The 23,740-nt window shown below is 35.0% G+C and overlaps 1 protein-coding gene across 1 annotated transcript in view; it reads left to right on the top strand.

The window, feature by feature from the left end:
* The first annotated feature begins 430 nt into the window (after positions 1-430).
* The window catches only part of LOC133516815 (epithelial discoidin domain-containing receptor 1-like), a 277,132-nt gene continuing 253,822 nt past the window's right edge, over positions 431-23,740 (top strand). Inside the window, exon 1 of the mRNA XM_061849795.1 lies at positions 431-1,828. The gene's annotated coding sequence lies outside the window, so the exon portion shown is untranslated. The remainder of the gene's footprint in view (positions 1,829-23,740) is intronic.

The raw sequence follows: 23,740 nt of genomic DNA, 5'->3' as shown, positions 1-23,740 counted from the left end.
TTCATCCAGCAGCTCCAGGCATTCCACTGGTTTCCACCGATGTGCAGCTGCTTAACGTCCTGATCAAATTAGTAGTAGGAATAACAACAACCTAACTCACGCGGTTCCATTGCTTTCCAAATGATATAAGTTAAGTGTATTTGGGTAAATCCGCAGAATAGGTCCGAGTCTATATTCTCTACTATCTTGAAATAAATATCGGCAGAAAAATATCTTACTTCAAATGATGTATATAAAATATTTAAGATTCCCTATAAGCCTAGGAGTTCCCAGTTGTCACGAGCCCAAAGATTTAAATTGAAAAAAAAAAACATATTTTTCAACGCTTTACTAAAAAAAGACCCGAGTTTACAAACAGTGTAAAATGATAATTTAAAGCCTTAATCAGCTTGACCACTACTTGACCAAAAATTTTGTAATGCTTAAATTACTATATAAAAAATCCGAAAATTTTAAGTGGCTCTATAATAATTGGAAACGTTTCTCAATTTCCCCAGGATCCCATGACCAAATCTCAACTTAAATACGATTTGAGCATTTTAAACAAAAAAGATACTGTATAGAAGAATGAAGGAGGGGTCAGGTTTATCTGTACTGACTGATGTACGTCGAACAATTAATTATTTATCATTGTTGTAAGAAAATATTAGCAATGTTGTAGATGCTTAGTTGTAATTGTGAATAATTTGCCGAACTGCTCAGGCCTATGTTCTACTAGTCTTCACCAATATACCTCAAGCCTAACTCAAAAGCAAGACCGCCTCTAGTGGCAAACTTGTAACGACATCTCCAACTTAAACGTAAGTTTTTTGATAAGTCAGTGTTTAAACGATAGGGAGGTGGGGAGTTACAGGTGGTAAGGGTGTGAGGGGAGGACGTTTAGTGAAGGAAATTCATATAATTGTCGACATTGTTTAATTGGTTATCGATATCGATATTATTATTAGTGTTATGGATTCAGAACTTGTAATCGTTTTGTACTTATGGACAGGTCTCTCAATGTGCCGCATGCATATCTTAAGACAGTGGTGGTTCCGGTCGTTTTCTCTAATTCAGCATCTGGGTTTCAAAAGTAGTACGGTTAAGGTCTTAAATATCGGTACGGATGATGGGTTAAAATACACATCTTTTTTACGCTTATTTGACTGCACAATGACGATTAGAAAGAGAACGTAAAGTGCTCCCTATCGCTATGCGCTCGTTAAATTATGGTGTAAAATAATTTAGTCCGAGGATATACCTACGTTGTTCCTTTCCATATTGTTCCTTTTGGATATCCACATTGTTACATTGGTACAAATAGAAAAGAATACAGCTATAAATGATACTTAAACACTTAACTAACAAGTCTAGGTCGCTCATCTAAGCGACTTTATAAATATACGAGTAGGGAAATACATGTTTTTATAACGGAAGCGGAATACATACCTAAGTAGTCGACTTAACAATCAGTAACTTCCATCTGTCTATTAAGCCAGTTCAATATAAAGTGGATTCATCGACAGGGGAACGAGCCTAGCCCGTCACTGTGAAGCAACAGGGTCTTGGACGCGTGCGCGTTGCCACCCCAACTCGCATAAATGCCCCTGCGGGTCCGTTTCGCGCTCAGAGCCACGTCCGCAGCCGCCGCAGTCTCCTACCAGCAGTCCTCGGTGCCGCGCGTCGCTACGACCTCGTAGCAATGTTCAAATCACCTGTATAAATATCCACCGCAGTTCTATTCTTTGACTTTAAATTACAGAGTGGCTGTGTTGTTTTTTGTGGTCATGACTTTTAAGTGACAATGAACGTTTTGTGCTGTGGTTTTGACCTGTGCCGCTTTTAACAGGTATGTAGGAAATTGAAATTGGTTTTATGGAATATATACCTATATTTTTTGACATATTTTTTTATTTTGCTGATTTTAATTTAGTTTTACAGATACACCACTGAAGTGGATATTTTGATATTTCCTGCTTCAGCCGAAGAGTACTGCATGAATAAATTTTACACCTTAATTTAATTTGTTTTATTTCGCTTGCTAAGGTATTTATATTGTTTTGGATTGTCTTTTTCTAGTAACAACTATTGTATAAGTATATAAGTACAGGAACCATGTAGATGATTTTCGTAATATCAGGCAATTGAACACTATAAATTATAAAAAGTAATAGGTACTTTTATAAAAAGCGAGCAATTAAAGTATTGTTATAAATACTTCAATTATTTATTTATATTTAGATAAGATCCGTTACCCCAGAATAGAACATACATATCCTTTTTTTTTCAATAATAGAACTTAGAGAAACCAACAACAATTTAGTACTTTTTTACTTAGATGATTAAAAAAAACCTTGAGATTATCGAAAGATTAGGTTTCTACTTAAAAGTCAGCCAAAAGCTAAATATTATTACAAGATAATAAATACACTTTCAAACATAAAGTTATTTATAAGTACTTACTTATGTAGGTAAGTAAATGTCCACTGCATTTATTCAAGTGAATGAAGTCAAACTTTCCAAAAATAGTAAGGTGGGTAAAATAAATATTTTTTCTAACGGGAAACGGGAATGTCAGGCTTTGTTGTGATACAGCATAAGTATATAAAATATAATGTGATATAAAAACCACAAAGTGAAAGTAGAAAACACGAAAAAAAGTCGATCGTATAAATCTATTGATATGATAAAACTCGAGTGGGTAGTATCATATCATTCATGTCGATTATGATTCAGCAGCTTTTTAAAAATGTAAATGCAATTTCAGAGTTTAATGATTGATCAAACCGAGTATGATTATGTTTTTTGTGTATTCTGTCCAAATAACGTAACTAATGGCACTGCAACATGTATTTTTAGCATACTATATGAACCGTTACAAGAAATTGTTTAATTTAAATACATTGACTTCTCCCTTTACACTAGAGTTGAAATAGTAAATGGATGAGATGAAAGGCCAAGTGAAAGGAAGTGGCCAAGGGATGAAAGGCACTCATTTCAGTCGAGGTAGTTTGGTACTTGAACGCAGTGAGAGGGCCAATAATCCGAGACAAATATAATGTCTTTCACCCAAATTAAACACTTTACTTTTAATATCGAATATGAGGTAAGTAAAAAAAAACAATATGACTATTTGACTAAGTATAAACTTTTATAGTACGTATTTCTTGAGGGTACTTTCAATTAACCTTTTAAAGTAAAAGTATCGTTATTTAGAATGAGGAGTTAAATATCAAAATGGAAATTCTACAATAAATCCATTTAAAACCTTAAAATTAAAAAAAAAACCTATTTGGAAAGTAAAATGCTCTAATGCAGAAACGAATTAACTTTTCTTAATTGCGATTGCGAAATCAGTTTGTATAATTTAGTTATATTTTAGAGTACAGAGGACAAAAAAGTTAAATAAATTAACTAGTTAAAAATACGCATATATTCGTAAAAAATAGCACTAAGATATTTCTAACCAATTTTTTACAGCGACAATTACGAGTATTATCTTTTCTTTGTGGAGTTATTATTATATGAGGCAGTGCGTTTGCTGCAGCGCTTTTATTATATGTATTATACACATTTTTATAAAATTATGCAGGAAAAGAATATATTTTTTTTATAAGCGCTAGGCATTTTTATGACATTACATTACTGTGCACGTCTATGTAATGAAAAACCTACAACAGAAGCCAATTTTTATCCTGTCTATTATACGTAGCTATTATTCTTTATTTATTTATAAATATTCTTGACCGTATCTAACGCCTATAATTTATGCTAGCATTGTCACGGCTATTAATGAATCCTCTTTAAATTCATGCGGAACAATCTCGAAGTTCTGAACTCGCAATGCAAATTAAGAAACGAAATATAATACGATTGGGTTCATTTATAAGTAAACATAGTATGTACTAAAACTATTTGTGTAATGATATGAGATGAAGGTTTTGATTTTTCTCGATCAAGTAACAGAGAAAAGGTAAATGTACGACGTTAAGATAATATATTATTGGTAATAAGCCCTGTAAAGATAATATACGGAGAGGTTGGAGTTTGCGTTCGCCGCGGGGCGCAAGGCACCGCTTGGCGCCACTTGTTACCATGAACAGGCAAGCGATTCCGTCAGGCGAACTGGCATCAGTTTTACATTACGATTTTCAAACTATGCGTAATCAGAAAGCATATTTTTACTGGCTCGCTGAGGATATCGCTCGCTTGCGCTGGGTAAGCGGTTCATGGGAATAAAAGCCTTGCTCACGGTAGTTGCAAGTCAGCGACGGTATTGGAAAAATGGGGAATGAATGTTACCTACCGGAATAAAGTTGTAAGCGAGAGCTGCGACATTTCGCGCCACCTGCTCCAGACCATACATTAACGTACGTGGACGGCATATTCACCGCCAAATTACAACTTGTTATGGTTCCGTATTTCAAAAGAAATATATGGAGCCCTTATATGATCACTCGTGTGTCTTTCTGTCCTCCCATCTGTCACAGGCAATTTACTACGAAACTACTGGACCGATTGAGTTGAAATATGTTACATATTTGTAAGTAGGTGACCCAAACGCGGACGAGAAGTTTTAATTAATAAATTTAGAATATGGGATCCACTTTTGGGGTTGAAATTTGAAAAAAAAAAAGCTTATAATCAACCGTGTGACATGTTAAATAGAATGGCTCTTTGTGAGATTCTTTTTTTAATAATGAAATAGTTATGAAGTTATTTAAAATCATAGGCGTAGGCCACACTGACCATTCCCACACCTTATATATCTACGATACTACTGGGCCTAACATATAACGTATAAAATAATTATTTACAGAAAAACAAAGTCAAGCGTGAGTCTCGCTAACAAAAAAATCGGTCTTGGCTAGTTTTATTTTTATTTTTTCGCATTTCAGTATTTCTAATTGAAATCTCTGCTGTACCTACTGTAATAGGATGAAATATGCCTAAGGTTTTGGCAAAAGAATAACTTTGCCCTCGAATGTTAGTTTAGTTGCTTATCACATTTACCTTGCTACAATGCTTACGTATGCTACCTATACGTGACTTACTTTCTATGCATCTCACTCTGATACATTAGTGCGAGCGAGATGTATAGAAACTAAATTACGTAGACATTAGCGCATATGTCAGTGTTGACACTGTCAGTGACTCGTGGTACGGGTACTAATTCAAATAACTCTGACCCAACTTTGACCAGACAAAGTGCGGTAATGTCATAACACAGGTCATCTTTTCTTTAAAATACGACGTTTTTTGTGACACCCCCCACACTTCACTGCAAAGTCTGTGTAAAAATAGTTTGGTCTGACTCTAGTATATAACATAATACAAATTGTCAATCTTCAGGTATTGGAACATCGGCTCCTTGACATTGTGGGGTTGCGTAATGCATCGCAACCATAATGTGATTAGTAGTATTTCGTTTTAAAATATTTTATCTACACACATATCATAAACTCTCTTAATGCCTTCAAAATCCGTAAATAATGGCAAAAATTACGATAAACTGTTTTGTTACAACAAATTTCTTATCTGATATGATGTTGTAATTGCTTCATAACTACCTACATCAAAATCGATTTGGTTATGACATCAAATTAGGAACATCTCTTAAAAAAAATCCATTTGAACTCTATTCTAATATCAGTCGAGATGCCTTTTTGAGATGTCAATTGCATACAATTTTGACATATATCGCATGTTAGTTTGTATCGAATGATACGGAAATAGGCCCCCCGACTCTAGTTTGACTCTGAATTAAAAAAAAACTACGAATGCGTGACATGCGTGAAAAAAGTTTTCATTTGCCGCCATTTGACGTACAGTTTATCTTTTAATTAGTTTTAACTATACAATTAATATGTTGTTTTTAAAGTAACTATAGCAAATGTTTCGTGTAAAATGAGCGATAAAAAATTTTCGGTGACGTCACAACATATCCGCGAGTTCCGCCAAGAGAGCAACGATGCCCTGTAATTTGGGTTAGTGAATATATCATAGAAAGTTTAGAATATGTGTGTAAATAAAATAGTGTATGTAACTGTACATAATTAGACATTAAAACACTCGTGTGATCCTATTAAGAAACTCACTTCGTTCGTTTCTTAAACCCACACTCGTGTATTTTAATGCATTTTATTACGTAGCAGTCACATAAACTACTAATGTCATTACTCATAACTTATAATATGTATGTTAGTTTTAAGATATTTATCTATGGGCCACTAGTTGCCTGAAATAAAGATTTCATTCATTAATTCATTCATAATCATATTATCGAAATGCGATAAGGATAATTTTTACTTTACTGATTATGATTAAAATAAATACAATAGAGTTGAGTAACATAATAAAGGCTGCCTTTGCACAGTATAGATTGTGTCATCCACGATGACGCGCTATTTGTCGAATCTAACTTTAATTACATGACATTGCGAGTCACCAGTCACGCGTCGTTGTGAATAACACGATCTGTAGCATGGAAACGCAAGTTTGTTTTTATTTAATTCCCCTTATTTTATGAAAATGCCCGGGAGACATTTATAAATGAAAGTGTACATATTACCTCATGAAGTATTCTTCTTGTACAGTCGAGTTCATAAATATGTATACCAACATTTTTTCACTTTAATTTATTGTAATATGATGAAAACAATGTATACACATTTATGAAATCGACTGTACAGGAAAAAACCCTAGAGGTAAAATAAATCCACCCTCAAAAGCGTAAATGTTTTAAGGAAATTTAGTTTAGAAGTAAAACATGCCGAAAAAGTCCTTCTTTTTTGTAAAATTTAATCTCGATAATTTATTTTAGGGAGGGATGGAAGTGGGGTGGTGTCGAAGAAAGCGCGGCATTGAAAAAGGTAGAAATCTATGGATTTGAATTACCTTACCTAGTGAAATGAAAATTTTAAAAATACGTAACATTTTAAACCATATTATAAAAACTAGTTTTCACTCGCTCGTGCGGAACTCGTATCTGGTGGCATTTTGCCGAGTTTGACGGAGACAAATGTTTTTTACAGACCATTGATTATTGTATAAGCTTGAAGTACCTATATTTCTCGAAGTAGCTTTCAAGAGTTTTCATTGCAAAAATTAATAAAAATATACTGATAGGTGTATCCGGTGTCACACCGTCTGCTTCTTCCTACGGATATTTTTTTACAAATAAAAAGTTTTTTTGTGCAAAAATAAATGGGTTAAATTGAGTAATAAAAAAAGACAATATATCATTAGATTATTACATAAAGATGCACTGTTTTGACGTAAATCATCAGCATATCCTCAAATAGGTACTGATTTGATAAGTGTTGCAAGTAGTAAGAAAATGAGATTAACAATATTATTTTTCTACTAGACGTACCCGCGGCTCCGCTCGCGTAAGTGAGATAAAGAGTTTGTTTGATCAGCCTTATTATGTAAAGTATGATTGAAGGGATGTTTACAAACATTGGGCATGATTTTCCAGGAGATCGATATAACTAAATTTCTCCTAAAATAATATTGATTAAAGCTTGATTTTCAGAGGCGATAAAGATATATTGCCACAATTGCCACAAAGTTAGGAATATCACTTTATTTGTTAGAAGGCTCTTTATTCTTTGGAAAAAATATGAACTAACCTTTGAAATCAACCCCACCAAGGTTTATAAAAACTAAGATTAACAATTGTATGATACTTGTTATTTGTAACAGTTATATATTTATGGCATTATTCATAAACGTCTGTTAAATTTAAAATGCCAATTATTATCGTTAGTCCCTGTCTGCAATATCGACTTTTGTGTTTGTTAGAAAGTGGGAAAATTTACAAAGGTTTGCTAAGTTTTATGAATAAGAGGGGTTAGGTTACAAATTTATCAATTAATGTGATTTGGAAACATGAGAAATTGTATTTTTTCATCCATATATTTGCAAACTATCACACTTCTCGTATGGGCATAGACTAAGGTTGATAGCACTTTTGATTTTTAATGTACAGTTACAAAAACATCCATTAAAGGCGGTATTACGCCGGAATGAAGGAATATCTTCCACAAACTATCACACTTCTTGTATGGGCAAAGACTAAGGTTGATAGCACTTTTGATTTTTTTATTTCACTTCCAGTAAAAACACCGATAAAAATGCATACCAGCTTGCCAAACATACTTTCTTCTTCCTCGTTTCCTCATGACTGAGGGTCGCGACCACATGAGATCGTTATTTTGTGCACCAAGGCTCTCCATTCTGCATGATTTTCCGCCTTCCTCATAATAGGCGCCTGTGTAAATCCTTGGCAGGCCTTCTTTACAACAATGTCCACTCTTCAGGTTGGGGGATGTCTACTATTCCGTCCTCCATCCACCATGCCAACAATAATGCGCTTTTCGAAGTTGTGCGGATCCCGTCTGGCTACGTGTCCCAAGTTACTAAGGATCCGCTGGAGACAAATGGATGACAACTGGCACTGGATTTTTAATTCCGTCAGGATTGACGCATTAGTCTGGCGCGCCGTCCATAAAATCCCCAACATCTTGCGCCAACACCATACTTTAGGTTACTTTAATTTCCTTTGTATAGCTGACAGCTGGACACACTTTTGCAACAATTCTGCCTAAGGAGTTTCTGTTCCTTGCCTCTACGTTCCATATTTAAGTTACTTGAATTAACATCAAAAATTTGACGGGCTATTTGGTCATAGACTAAGGTTGACAGCACTTTTGATATTTAATTTAATTCTAGTAAAAAAAAACACGGATAAAACAGCAAACCAACATGACGAACATAATTTGGACTACTTAAACTTTGCAGCTCAGAATATTCCGATCAAACGTAAAAACCGTATTGCTGTATGTGTGCGAGACGTGGAAGGTTACAAATGACATCTCGCACCAGCTACAAGTCTGTGTTAACCGCTGCCTCCGCCGGATTCTCGGTATATACTGGCCCGAGAAAATCTCTAATGCCAGCCTCTGGAGATGCTGCAATGAGACCCCGATCGATCAACAGATCAAACGCCGGAAATGGAGTTGGATTGGGCATACACTCCGAAGGGATCCTAAACACATACCGAGGCAAGCCCTAGACTGGAATCCCCATGGCAGCCAAGAACATCTAAATGTAGTAATTTTCCCTGGACTATATATATTTATACCTGCTGTCTGACAATAAAGTATAGAAATTAAACTGGCAAGACTACATTTCTTGTCAAATATGTCTGAACACAGATATATCAAATTCAAAAGATGAAGCTAATGCCAGCTGTCACCATAATCACTTGGTTTTTATGTACGATTAACAATGTGTAACCAGCTTGTTGTGGCCATGTCGATTAAGTCATATCGATAAACTATCGATATTTTTTACATTTTTTATTTTATTTCAAAGGATTAACTAAGTACACGGAAAATATACAGATAACGTTTTTATTCTTTATCGTGATTATCAGGTGACGATTTTATCGTGACAACATAGTTTGAAACGAAGGAAAATTTCGGATTTTTAATTACAATACATAAATAACTCCTAAAATATGTTTTCCACAAGAATTTAGGTTATATTATTATATTAAAAAATATTATCCGTTAGCATACATGATGTTTATTTTTAGTGAAGATATCGAAGCTTCGATTAATTACTATTCCGTTCTGCTGTGTAGTGCGTGGTAGTGCTTATCGATAAACACCGTGTTTTTTTTTTCGTTAATTTCAAGGGTGCATTCCTGAGCTTATATTAAGTATCTTTCTCAAATACACTGGTATTCTAATTAGCTCCATTACTGAGATAATCAATAATTTATTTTTATCTTATAAGGCCCATACAAGCGTGTACACTTGCCTTAGGGCCTGTTTACATATTTATTCGTGTTTAGTACGAGTGTGTACATTTGCCACTAAACGTAAATACACATACCCAGTTCTCTTTTTTTTTTAAACGCAACATTTAATTACTTTTTATAAAAAAACAATTTTTTTTTAATACACCCCGGAGTTAACGAAATTCAATAAAACATATACTTAACATGATTATAATCGACCAGTCCACATACTTAAAAACCCACACATACACAGCAGTGTAACTACCAAAATGGCTACGGATTGAGTATTCAATTTTGTATTGAGACAACGTTGAGGCCTTGTGTCAACACAAACAAATCTTGCAATTACATGGTAGCCCTGGTGACAGACATCCAATTACCAACCTAAACCAATTCATACTGATACCTGAATTCTCAATCATACTAAATGCTTGTGTGGAGTTTCGTTAAATGTAAGTACTTTCGATCCTTATACATAGGTCGGTTTTTCAGAAGTTGAGTTGTTCCTATCGTATCATATGAATGATGATGATGATAGGTACGCCAGAAAAAGGATCGCCAACGGCAACTTCTGAAGTTGCAAGCATTTTAGGCTATGTCAACCGCTTACCACCATACTTGTTTGTCACCAAAGTAGTATTAAAGAAATATAACTATTAACATGGCGTTCATAAAAAAATAACAGTGTAATGTGTTTCAGAAAGAAGTCAAACAACCTTTTAGCTAATGAAATCAGTTTCTGTTGCAATCAAAGAGCCCGGAGTCTGCTTTGGAAAACTATTGCCAAGTATTGGCTTGGGTACTAGTTAACAGGAATGGATATTTGAAGTTCTAGCCAGAGGGGAATTAGGCCTTATTGGGATTAGTTCGAATTCTTTACTATAAATAAATAAATAATAAATAAGTATTATAGGACATTATTACGCAAATTGACTAAGTCCCACAGTAAGCTCAATAAGGCTTGTATTGAGGGTACCTACTTAGACAACGATTTATATAATATATAAATATTTATAAATTAAATAAATTGTATACATAGAAAACACCCATGACTCAGGAACAAATATCCATACTCATCACACGAATAAATGCCTTTACCAGGATTTGAACCCGGGACCATCGGCTTCGTAGGCAGGGTCACTACCCACTAGGTCAAACCGCTCGTCAATTATATACTTATATGATTTCCGTCACCGGAAAATGACTGGTAAATATCAAATGTTATTTTGTATGAATCCTATATTTTTCGCCTAGCTTGGGTACGGTGACAAATGTCATTCTCATGCAATTTATAACCTGAAAACGCAAAATTGCTATCACCGTACCCAAGCAATGTGAAAAAAAATTACCTATATTATACACATCGTGGAAAAACACCTAGAGAACATTATAACAAATAATAAGCATATAAAGTATGATCCTAGTTAAAGGAAATACGTAGGAATGATATTTATAAGGCACTTAAATATGTTAAGCCACTTAAAGTAAAGACTACCTACCACCTAAAATAATATTTTAACATTTACGAAATAACCTATTATAACGATACTTTTACCTACGAGTGAAATTCAATAAACAGATTTATCTTTCTTAATACTTGAATTGAAATAAGCAAAATTGTTTTATTTTATAAATCATGTATTTTATTTATTTAAAAAGATACATTTTTATATACCACGACGGTGGCAAACAAGCATACGGTCCGCCTGATGGTAAGCAGTCAACGCAGCCTATGGACGCCTGCAACTCCATGCGCGTTACCGACCCTTTAAAAACCTGTACACTCCTTTTTTGAAGAACCCCATACTGTAGACCCTCGGAAAAACCTCGGAAGGGAGCTCAGTCCACAGCCGGAGCGTCCGCGGGAGGAAATTTCTCTTGAACCGCACAGTACGCGACCATTTAGGTTCTAAGGTGTGAGGATGAACACCCTGCTGACGGCGAGCGGTGCGGTGATAGAAAGTGGCCGTTGACATCATGTCAAACAATTCCTCAGAGCACAACCCATTGTACAAGCGGTAGAACACGCACAAGGAGGCAAAGTCTCTCCTTGTGCGTGACTTAAAGGTTCAATACCGCTTGTGAGTTTGGGATCGTCAACGATTCACACAGCACGCCTTTGGAGTGAGTCAAAGGGTCCAAGCTGGCATGCAGGTGCTCCTGCCCAAAGGTGACAGCAATACTCCATATGGGGTCTGACTTGCGATTTATTTAGCAGCAGTCTTTGCCCCGGAGTAATGTATCGCCTCGCTTTATTGAGCACACCGAGTTTTTTGGATGCTAGCGCAGCCTTCCCTTCCAGGATCCCAATACTCCCTGACATAGTAAGGGCTATGCCTTGGAAATGCGGGGCCACAGTAAATGGGGTTTTCTTAGCGGTGAACGCGCAAACTTGTGTCTTCGTGGGATTGAATCGGACTAGATTGTCCCGACCCCACACCGAAACTCTGGATAGAGTGCTCTCATTCTCTCAATGTCCAACACAAGCTTTTCACGACTCTCCAGCACCACGGAACGAGGGATGTTGGCACGGCCTGTGTAATAGGCATCCCCAGTACTGTCGTCTGCATAGAAATGAATGTCGTCGATAGACAACATGTCATAGAACCTTGCGGAACGCCAGCGTTAATGTCCATGCTATCGGAGCAGCTTCCGTCTACTACGCCTCGTATGCGTCTGCCGGACAAAAAGCTAGCGATCCATTTGCATAGTCCCTCCGGCAATCCATAAGATGGTAACTTCGACAAGAAACCTCGATGCTAGACCCGATCGAACGCCTTCGCTATATCTAGGCTAACTGCCAATGCCTCACCTTGACTCTCAATGGCCGAAGCCCAGCGGTGTGTGAGATACACTAGAAGATCACCAGTCGAGCGACCGTGACGTAAACCATACTGGCGGTCGATGATCCGATCGTGTTCTTCTAGGTATCTCAGGAGCTTTGTGTTAATTATACGCACCATGATCTTGGAGAGAAGAGAGGTAATAGCGATAGGCCTGTAATTCGATGGGTCCGATCTGTCACCCTTTTTAGGCACAGGGTGCACAAGGGCCATTTTCCACGAAGATGGAACATGCCGTTTCTTGCTGGAGAGTGTGAAAAGGCGCGCTAACACGGGACACAACTCAGGAGCACACTGCTTAAGCACTATCGCTGGTATGCCGTCTGGCCCGCTCGACTTATGAACGTCTAGGGATAGCAACTCCCGCCGAATATCTCTCTGCGTGAATGAGATTTCTGACATGGAGTATGCGCACCGCGGGATGGTGGGTGGCACGGCGCTACCGTTACATGTTAGGTTTTCTTAAATAACCGTAATCCCACAAATCGTAACTCCACAAAACTCAACAATTATCTCATTTGAACAACAAAGAATCAAATGTCGTTACAAAACTTCCGACGAGAAGGTGGATCAGGCGTTATGCAATCAATATACTTTAGTTTAAGTAAGTATATGCGTTTGTTATAAATTTGGGAAGAACCAATGAACTGCTGTGACCATGTTACTCGAAGAACGATTTACGCACACGCATTTATTCAGCGCCTGAAAAAAATGCTATCAAGGTTTAGTTGTATTATTACAAGTTTAATATTTTACAAGCAAATTGATAACAGTTTTATATATTGATACTGTACTTTATTTGATTGAAAACCATATTCCCATTGCAAGTAACATCGAATTTTCTATCTAATTAACGCCGAACACGGAAAGTTTCCTGTGAACCATTTCTCCCGGTAACTAAACCCCCACCCTCCCCCCTATGCCCAGTGCGACGAAATGTGAAATTTCAATTCCACTGTAAGATTTTTATTAAAGTATAGAGGCTCGGGAACCGCTCGAATATAGTTGGAAACAAATAAACGACTTTACTGAACTTTTTTTCCTTTTATACATAAAAGCGTGGAGTTGATTTATCGCTGAAGCTGCGAGCGATCGTTGGTCCTGTGTCGAGTCGACAATCGGCATTGCATTCAAATTTTACATGAACATTTATACAAGGCTTATTGAATTAAACATTAAAACTATTATTATTGGGACTTAATATTCCATTTCAGACAAACAACGAGGGCTACTGTTTTTGTGCTCACCAGTTGGCACTACTGTAGACGGTAGTCCAGAAAACAGCTCTCAAAATTCTGCTATGCTTACTTACTTAAAACAAAATTAATACGTTGTAATATACCCAAAAGTGTTTTAGCGTCTAAATGTATCGTTTTTTAAGCCTGTTAAATTTGGCATATATTTTAGTTGGCACTTTTTTTAAACTACGAAAATTGAATTCATTGAACTACCTATATGTACTGTTTACCAAACCATGAATAATCAAAAACAGAAATAAGATTTACCACAATTATGAATAAGAAGTTAAATATTGCGTAAAAAAAGCTTATGACAGTTGTGACCCCCAAAATAGGTACTATGCATTTGACATTTTGAATGACCTCCGTCTACACTAGCGCCCCTAGCGGCGAAATTAAATGCGTTAGCCCTCATTAAATTAAAACAAACGCTTAAATAATAGTCAAATCTATCATGTATTCAAAATTATCTTAAATATAACCACATAGAAGTTATATCCACCTCCACAGAGCTACGAGTAGTTTACTTTCAGCGATATAAAGTGCTTTTAAAATAGTTCGAGAACCGTCAAGCCGAAGAAGACTGATGGTGAAGGCATCTACTTAATGCTCACTTTGTGTTTGTGTCTTCCAATGCATTTGGAGTCATGTCTGGGTAAGACAGTACGAACAAAATTTACCTCTTAGTACTTTCTTAGTATATTACCTTAATCATTTATGTTTAAATTTAACAAGCTAATTAATAAACAATTATAATTATGACGAGAAGATGACATTTCACACACTTTCTTGAATTACATTATATATTCATCACATCGGTGTTTATATTTATTAACCGATAATTAAATATGATTATATATTCCAGTAAATGCCTTAAATTGTGATAGGTAGGTACTGAAAAAGTGCTGAATGCAGCCATTGTATTTCTAACCCGAATTATGTTTGTACAATATTTTATTTTTCGTTATTCCTTAGACTTATACCCTCTTCATACATGATACGAGTATTATGTATTAAATACCTAGTCATTGGGAAGAATTACTAAATGAAATCGGGCAAAGTAAGCATAAAAAAGCCCCTCGAAAATGCGTAAAAATTACTTATACGAGTATGACCATAAATTTGCATGCATATATTCGTTAGTTATCTTTCGGCCATTAGGACGAAAGTAGAAGTATCCCATAATAGGTTGATTTATTTATTATAGTTAAGTATTCTACGGAATACGTAAGCATTCTACACAAATCCGGACGTTCATTTGGAATTGTATGTAATGCTTAGACCGTTTATACATTCTATACTATGTCAAAGTATTATATAAGTACTTAAGTAGAGCACCGAGTGATTGAGATTGCTCGTAGCATATAGAGAATTAATTATACCAATACAACATCTGGCTTTTTTTAAAGGTAGATCAGCAACATATTTTGTCACGTAGGCACAAACTGCTAAAATACGATTATCGATCCAAACGGCCCTTGGCTAATATATAAAATGAAAAAGATAGTTGATTTAATACGCGCATCGCATAAAATAGAAGAAGTAAATATGTAGTTCGAATAGCCGGAGGCAACGTAAACAAGTTAGCCGTTCAAAAAGCAGTGTGAATTTTAAACGGCACACTGACGGAATTCCGCCGGTGTCGGCCCCGCGTTACGCGGCAACCGAAAAGGTAAATGGGTCATAAAGGCATATCAATATTGACCGCGCAACTCCCATCCAACGTACATCATGGCTGTTATATTGCCCATATCTCACGGCATGCGGGGTAGCCTTTTTTCTGTACTAATTTATGAACATGTCGCAAAAGGAAGGTTATTTATATATATCGGCATCGTGTACTTAGTTAATTCTTAATATGACTTAATTGTACGTTAAATTATACCACCTCCGTAGGTACTAAATATCATTAAGTGGCCTTAACGCGACTGTGTTAGTGCCAAACTGACAAATTCACTAACGTCTGTATAACTTACTTTCTATGTATACATCTCGCTCGCACTAATATGCGAGCACGAGTGAGATGCATAGAAAGTAAGTTACGCACACGCTAGGTGTCAAACTTTAGGTATTACAATTTTTTTGTTTCCTATACGTAGAAATGTTTACATAGGTATATACCGAAAAAAAAATTCTAAAAATTTCAACTTTACTGAGGAAAAGACTCATTTAGGTAAGTGGTTATTTTGAACTTTTCATTAATTAGCCTTTCTTTATAATTTGGGTGAGTAAACCTCATTTAATTGCGAAGTAGATGCTGTGTAATTAAAGGGCACGGCGAGAACAAAAGGATAAACATAAAAGCTGTTGTTCTATTCAATCCTTAAATATCTTACGAGTATTTCAATGAAAACCTTCAATTATATAGCCTGACTCTTTCTGTATACCTTATTATTATTACTAACACGAATAAAAGAAGTTAAATAGCTATTAAAACTACCTATCATTTCATTCTACTTAATGCGCCTATAACACTGAACTAGACTTGTACAATAATTATACCATGATCAGTACCCCTAGTGTAAATTTGGTCGATAACGAAACGTGACGTACGCGTTTGCGTTAAGTCTCATTTTGTATGGGTTTTTGAACAGCGCGCCAAGCGGGACGTTTTGGAAAGTCAAAAATCTCATACAAAATTACACTTAACGCAAACGCGTACGTCACGTTTCGCTGTCGAAAATATTTACACTAGGGGTACGGGGCCCGTATATTTCATGCCGTTGACATAAAAATGACGTAATTTAACATACAGGGAGTTTATTTACAACACTACAAATTTAGATAGCTTATGCATGCTTAGCATGGACGCGTAGAAAATAAATACTTTTTACGTAAATACACTGTAAAAAAAAAGTGTTATAATAAAGTAATAATCTATTATTTAGTTCAGTGACAAAAAGATATTAGTCAGAAGTTTCCGTACCGATTGTCAAAAATCTGTATCAGTTAGCTAAATAGGTTGACAAATGATTCATTATTACGAAAATACAAATTATGCTCTACGTAGAGTGACGTCATTTTTCTGTCAACGGCATGAAATGTACGGGCCATGACCATGATCAAAGAGTCCCCTAGTTTATTTAATGTTGTATGATTGTCCTGTCCTGTATGCCTAGTTATTATAATTTTACCAGTTTTTTTTATTACGCGTATTTCCGACATCATGATGTAGCTCATATTAGTAAAAGCCGCCTTTTAAAATTTGGCGATGTTTTGGATCCGGCTGATAACACTTTATATTCGCAAAGAGTTGTTTTAGGCCCCACTTTACATAATGAACTGGTATAGCATCTAAACGGGAACAGCCTATTTTATTTTATACAATATTACAGACTTGGTCGTAGGAATATGTTAAAATATATTAAGCCTTCTAATTATATTATTATTTACTCATACCAGAGACTAGTAAATATACAAGACGGACTACCTGCATGCAACATCGTTATCCTCGCGTCCCTTTTGACTATTTTTCCATTGACAAGTTTAAAAATACTTAATATTTAATGTCATTTTCAACATTGATGATACTCACGGCCTTGTATGAGATATTCAGTCTTTTTAAATATACTAGATCTCTCATACTAGGCAAGTACGTTCGCCAGAAAATACGAGTATATCTGACTTAAGGCGCGGTGTATAGTAAAATGCGCTATTTTTAAATCGATATTTACAGGCTTGTACAAGGATTTCATCGATTATTTTCTAGTATGTATAACTTCAGTCTTTGAACTAGCCGTATGCTTGTCAGAAACACGATGGCTCATCTTTTTCTCGATAGATTTTTGCTTTGAAAATATGCTTAAAACTGTATTTATTTCGATATTTTAGAAGTACTATGATGAATATCAATATGAAATTTACTTCATTCAATAGCTTTTAAGTTACTCTAACATTTTGCTTGTCAGTTTATCGATGCGTTAAATTTTTCATTCATAATTATGAATTCAACATTTTGTCTACTAAACGTTACCCTGCGCGGCAATACCGTCAGTACCCCAGTACGCCCGTGACCACTGTCAGCGTCGGACCTGTGCTAGTTTAGCGGACGTTACATAAAATGGATAATCACACTATAAATACACAAATATGTTATACACACAATGTTTTCATCACTCTTACGAAGAAAAAACTAATTTTTAAGCTAATTGATTCTTAAATACGGTGACATTTTAGACATCCATCCGTCATATTATCTTTTTTGATAAGTTTTACACACGCACCTGTCCGGCATACAGCCACGATCCAAATGATGAAATGGTGCCTTGCACCCGAGTTAAACACTCTACTTTTCATTTTTAATACGAGGAAGGTAAAATACATGTACATTTTAAAAAACACTGCTAAGTATAAAATTCTGTAGTACTTATTTCGTGAGGGGTACCTACTTTTAATTATAAATTTAGGTAAAATAATATTTTAAATGGCTATTACAGTAATAATCAAATTGAATACCTATTTTTAAACGTAAACAAATAAAATTAATCCGCTTGTTTAATTTATATAAGTCATTATATTGGAACAGCTTCATTTTTAACACATACAGGATGCAGGAGATATACTAGATTTAAATATGTGGGATTTAAATAGTGCTTAGTGAAAGGTACCATTTCACGTTTTTGTGGAAGTGCTCAAATGGCTGTAATAGTTTATGTTATAAGTGTTGAATTTGTTTGGTATTTCTGGTTTATTAACTTTCATATCAACTATTTTATTTTGTAAGGTGAGCAGGAGTGATATTTACCCTTCAAATTCCATTCAAAATTTTGCAAGTACTCGGTTCGGAAGTTCGTATATATTTGTACCTCTCGCCAATATTTTTATTTCACTGGTTAATTATTCTGTAAATTCAAGAATGTCACTAAATTCCATTCTTGATAATGTTAAACATAAAGTCCTTTGTAAAAGTTTGGTATAATACTTTTATACCATGCTATTTCTGTTTTGTATGAAATGAAAACTGGTGACATTTTATTTCTTTTTTTCTTTTTTTTCAAGTATAAATTTCGATGACACTCTGCCGTCAATTTCAGGTCTCAGCCAATTTTACCTTCTAATTTAAAACCTTGGACCTTGTTATGTCTTTGTGATATGCTTTTACTATTTTTCCTGCCAATACAAAATAAAAGTGGAAAAAACCGATCGAAAGTTTTGCAAAATATATTTTCTTCATTTTTGCATTAGGGTGCTTATGTGTAATATGTATATATTAAAATAGTTTATTTTGAAATGAATCACTAGTCAAGGCCTATAGTATATCCCTTCAAGTGGCAGAAGCCAAAACGTAAAAAGTAGTCACGTGGCGGGGCCCCGTCGGGTTTTCAGCGCGGATTTAGAGAATATTACAAATTCAACTATTTAAGCTTATCTATGTATAAAAGTATATATTGAAGCATATATCGTTAGAATAAGCACTAAATACGCTATTCGAATAGAACAATTAAATTATTGTCTTCTTCTTCTTAGTCCCTCAATGCTGAGGATCGTGACATCATGTCCTTCTGTTGAAGTTGTCCTTGTTGTTGTTAAATTATTGTAATGTTTATGCATTTCGCCACATGCACCTAACTAATCAAACCTAGCAACAGTGACATTTTTACAGTTTCCTTATTAAAAATGACTACCACCACAAAACAAAGTTATGATTGGAGGTAATTGTTAATTAATTTTCTACGTAGGGCTTAAAATTCAAAGGTTAAGTCATAAAAAGTGCCCGTGAGGAAACGGATTTTTTTTAACCACGTATTCCTGAGGTCATAAGAAGAATTTCATGTACAAGTTTAAGTCAATTCCGCAAAAAAAAATTGTGTTTTTTTTTTACTTTTTGTATGTTTTTAAACATATTAAGTTCATGTTCTTGGAAAATTTATGGATTAATATAAATTGGTACATTATTTTTTCGTAAAAATAAGTCTATTCAAATGGTACCTTGTGACTTTGATATCTGTCAAGAAGGTAGTCTAGACTAGGTCCCAAAGTGGCGACTGGCGACATAGCCATCAAAAAGGCGTTATGCACTAAAACACAACGAAAAATATTTTTTTTAATTGGTATTAACTCTGAAACTAGGCGAATTAAAAAAGTTTATATGACATTTTTGCCTCTAAATACGATCCGGAATATACTGTTAAAATCTTTCCGTTTCCTCGAGGGTACCGTGTATTTATAAAATAACCTCTTTAAAAATCAAGACAAAACTCGACCTAGGCGTTCGATCCCGGATGAACGGTCCTTAGCAACCAAGCGTTAACAAGCGTGTGTATGTATGTTTTCCTTGTCTAACTTGCTAGCTACTTTTGGGCGCTAGAAGAGCGTAAATATACTTCAAAGCCTTTAATTTTGCCACTAAATATGGCAACACCTCACTAACCACCCTCTGTTGGCCGACAGCTTTCTGGCTATCGCATCGACCCGTGAGTTGACGATAAAATAATTTTGTTCATCGGAAAGTTTTGTATGTTAATTAACTTTACGGAACAGGTCTTAACTGTACTTCTTTCCAAAGGAAAATAATACTCATTGAGACAATTCTAACAACCTCAAACGCAATTTGGTTGCGATATTTTGACACAGAGTTCCTATGGCCACCTCCTCTCTCATGCATCAGATCAGCTCGATGGTACCATAATATTTCATTGTCACCCTACTTACATATGTATGCAGATTTTCAACTTCATCTGAAACCTCAGTGGGTCAAATATACTTGTAATATTTGATTACAGACAGAGTAGACAGACAACAGACTGATTCTTTATTAATTAAAGTCAGTCAATTATACTCATTACTATATAACTTCGAAGTAGTAGTAGTAGTAGTATAAGTGCATTTTTGCCATTATAAACTTTAAGTAATAAATAATAATAGCAGTTTTCTCGACTTTTGCATTTAAAATTTATAATCGTCTTCATTGTCGTCAATTCAAAAAATAATATAGAAATAGTCGTTACAGTTAGAGGCATGGTTCTTTTTTGAGAAGATAGCATAATTTATCGACTTTTTGGAGCTACATATGCTTGTGCATACCTTATGCTTGTTTTCAGTTATCTCAATACTAGCAAAAACATGCTACCTTTTTACGTTCACTTCCACAAATGACTTAGCTTTGCTAGTATTTTTCCTTTTTTCACTACTTGCCCGAAATTGACTTCTATTGCATTTTTAAGGTCAACTACGTTTTGAATAGGTATCTATATATGATTTAAAGCAGACAGTTGTAACTTTTGTCTGAATTAGTAAGTAATATTATTTCGACACAAAACGATTTGGTATCATTTTACTAGGTTCTCAATTTGCCGCGGCATACTCTAGTATTATATATAATTATCAAATATTTAATTTCATTAAGTTTAAATCATAATCAATATAAATTTCCGGAAAAGATCCCAGAACTAACAAACCAGAATACGGATGGCGTCAGAATAAGGACGTAGGCTTGCTGCGAGCGCGGCGCGCGGGGCGCCCGCCTGCCTGCTTTACCACTTCGTCTGCTTCACCCCCTCAAAAACCTAAAATCTGTCTATAAGAGCGCCTTAATAGGGTTGGTATATTATTTTAATTATCTTCAATACACTTGCTCGAAAAGGATCTTATTTCGTAAAGGACAAAGGCCTATATTATTCCCGCGAGTTATAGACTCTGAAAAAAAAAAACTCCTTAGGGAGTTATAGCTTTTTTTCTGTCAATAAGTCCTACGAACCATGTAGGTTTACTATTAAAATACTGACGTTTCTAATTTAATATTTTTGTTTATGTTTAATTAATTTAATAGCCATTTCAAATATTTTTACACAATTTTCAATCGTGGCTGAATACCAGATAAGTCTGTGCCTTCGGTGCCTAACCTGTAAAAGAATGACAATATGGCGGACGAATATTTGAAACGTCAACGTCAATTTAGTTTTTTCTTCGCACGTGTGATGAAAAACATTGTGTGTAACTCCGGGGGTAAGAATATTGCAAACTCGGGTTTTTAATTCCCTCGATTCAAACTTTTAACCCTTTTCATAACCCTTTTAGGGGATGAATTTTTAAAAACGCTGAAATTACTTTTTGAGTGTATTAATCATATGCCTACGTACAAAGTTTCAAATCAACGTAACCAAAAAACTATTTGATCTCCATACAATCTTTCAACCCCTTTTTCACCACCTTAGGGGATGAATTTTCAAAACCGATGAAATTAGTTTTCTTCTATTTAAATAAAATACCTTTTTACAAAGTGTCAAGTCCCTCGCTTAAAATAAAACTTAAACCCAATACAAACTTTCATCCCCTTTTTAACCTCTTTACGGGTTGAATTTCTCAAAATTGCTTCTTAGCTCTTGTACACTTTATAAATGCAATCTAGTGTGTAAATTTCAACTTTCTAGCATCTGTAGTTTCGGCTCTGCGTTGATGAATCAGTCAGGACATGTGCATATATATATACACACACATAGATTACAGCAGTGGAAAGTAAATATGGGTAATATCATTAAATTCTCCGGATTTCGACTTATGATTCCTATGTATCTGTATAATATATAATAAAGCCATACGATTAAATAAATAATCATCATAAATAAGTAAAAAACAGAATATCGTAAAATTGTCACTTGCCTCAGTATATGTCACTAGGAAGTATCGTGAAGTAGAAAACGACACGCAACTCCAAATACATAACGGCTTGTATGATGTGACGAGTATGACCAATATGACCATCCGACGCCAAGTTCTTTATACGTTTACTTTTCTACGAATTCGCCTATTTATTTAGTATGTGATTGTTAATGAAATACCTACCTAAATAAAGGACAATAATTACTTTCTATATCAAGTTGTCCATTTTACTGGTGTACTTATCTTTAATTTCACGGAATGTGTATTTTAGCAATGGGACAATAATATTATGAATATAATTTTGTAGAAATAAACAATTGAGAGGGCGGTTGGGCCGACGCTGGGCGCCCCCGATAACGCGGAGCGTGCGGACGAATATGTTAGCGATACGCTGACTTTTAGCTGATGTAGACTACTGTGATTATTATCACTTTTATATAAAATTTAAAAATAAAAGTTCTCGTTTCTCTGAGTATACTAGCCAGACTTACGCAAATTTTATAGGTATAAGAAACCAGTTTAAGCAAAAGCATGCTTTAATACGAGTATCACATACGCCTATCATTGGACCAAAAAAAATGGGACCGACCATACAGATATATGAGTATACATATCGGTCCCATTTTTTCAAAATTCTATCCTGGTGATGAAAATCATGAGAAATAGAGTTTTTTTTTTATTTCCTCCTCCTCAGATTTTTGTCAACAAATCAATTAAACATTTGATGAAATGGAGTGTCGAAAAGTGACGATCATATTGTAGTCACGTCGATGTGTAATAGTGTCATTCATATACCCTCTATTTGCACGCACCTTTTATAAATTTAAGGAGATCAAAGAAACCTAAATATATTTTTTAAATCCGTATAAAATGATACCTACACACTACACTCGATATAATAAACCGATTTTCATTTTATTCTTTCTCACAATATGCCGCATGATTGACGCCTAAGTGTTTATTTAATAATGTCAAGTGTTTTATACTTCTTTTTTTTAGCATTAGAAAAAGGGTAAACAACATTGATGTATCTTTAATATAAAACACTTAAAAAAAATTGTAACTATTATGAAACCAAAAGAATGTAAATGATCATAACATAATAAAAGCTATATTATTGTTATATATTTATTAGCGGGAAGTAGCAAACTCGCAACGAGTTGTGAATTCCCTATTCGCACGTGTATTGTACAACGTTTTACAGTAGATATTGCCCTTTAAATTTTCGACATAGGCACGGAAAGGGCTTATTCCCGCACTAGTGCGGGAAA

The sequence above is a fragment of the Cydia pomonella genome, chromosome 1 (assembly GCF_033807575.1).
Source record: "Cydia pomonella isolate Wapato2018A chromosome 1, ilCydPomo1, whole genome shotgun sequence".
Taxonomy (NCBI): domain Eukaryota; kingdom Metazoa; phylum Arthropoda; class Insecta; order Lepidoptera; family Tortricidae; genus Cydia; species Cydia pomonella.
Note: the sequence above shows the minus strand (reverse complement) of the source record. Positions and strands in the feature narration are given on the sequence as shown.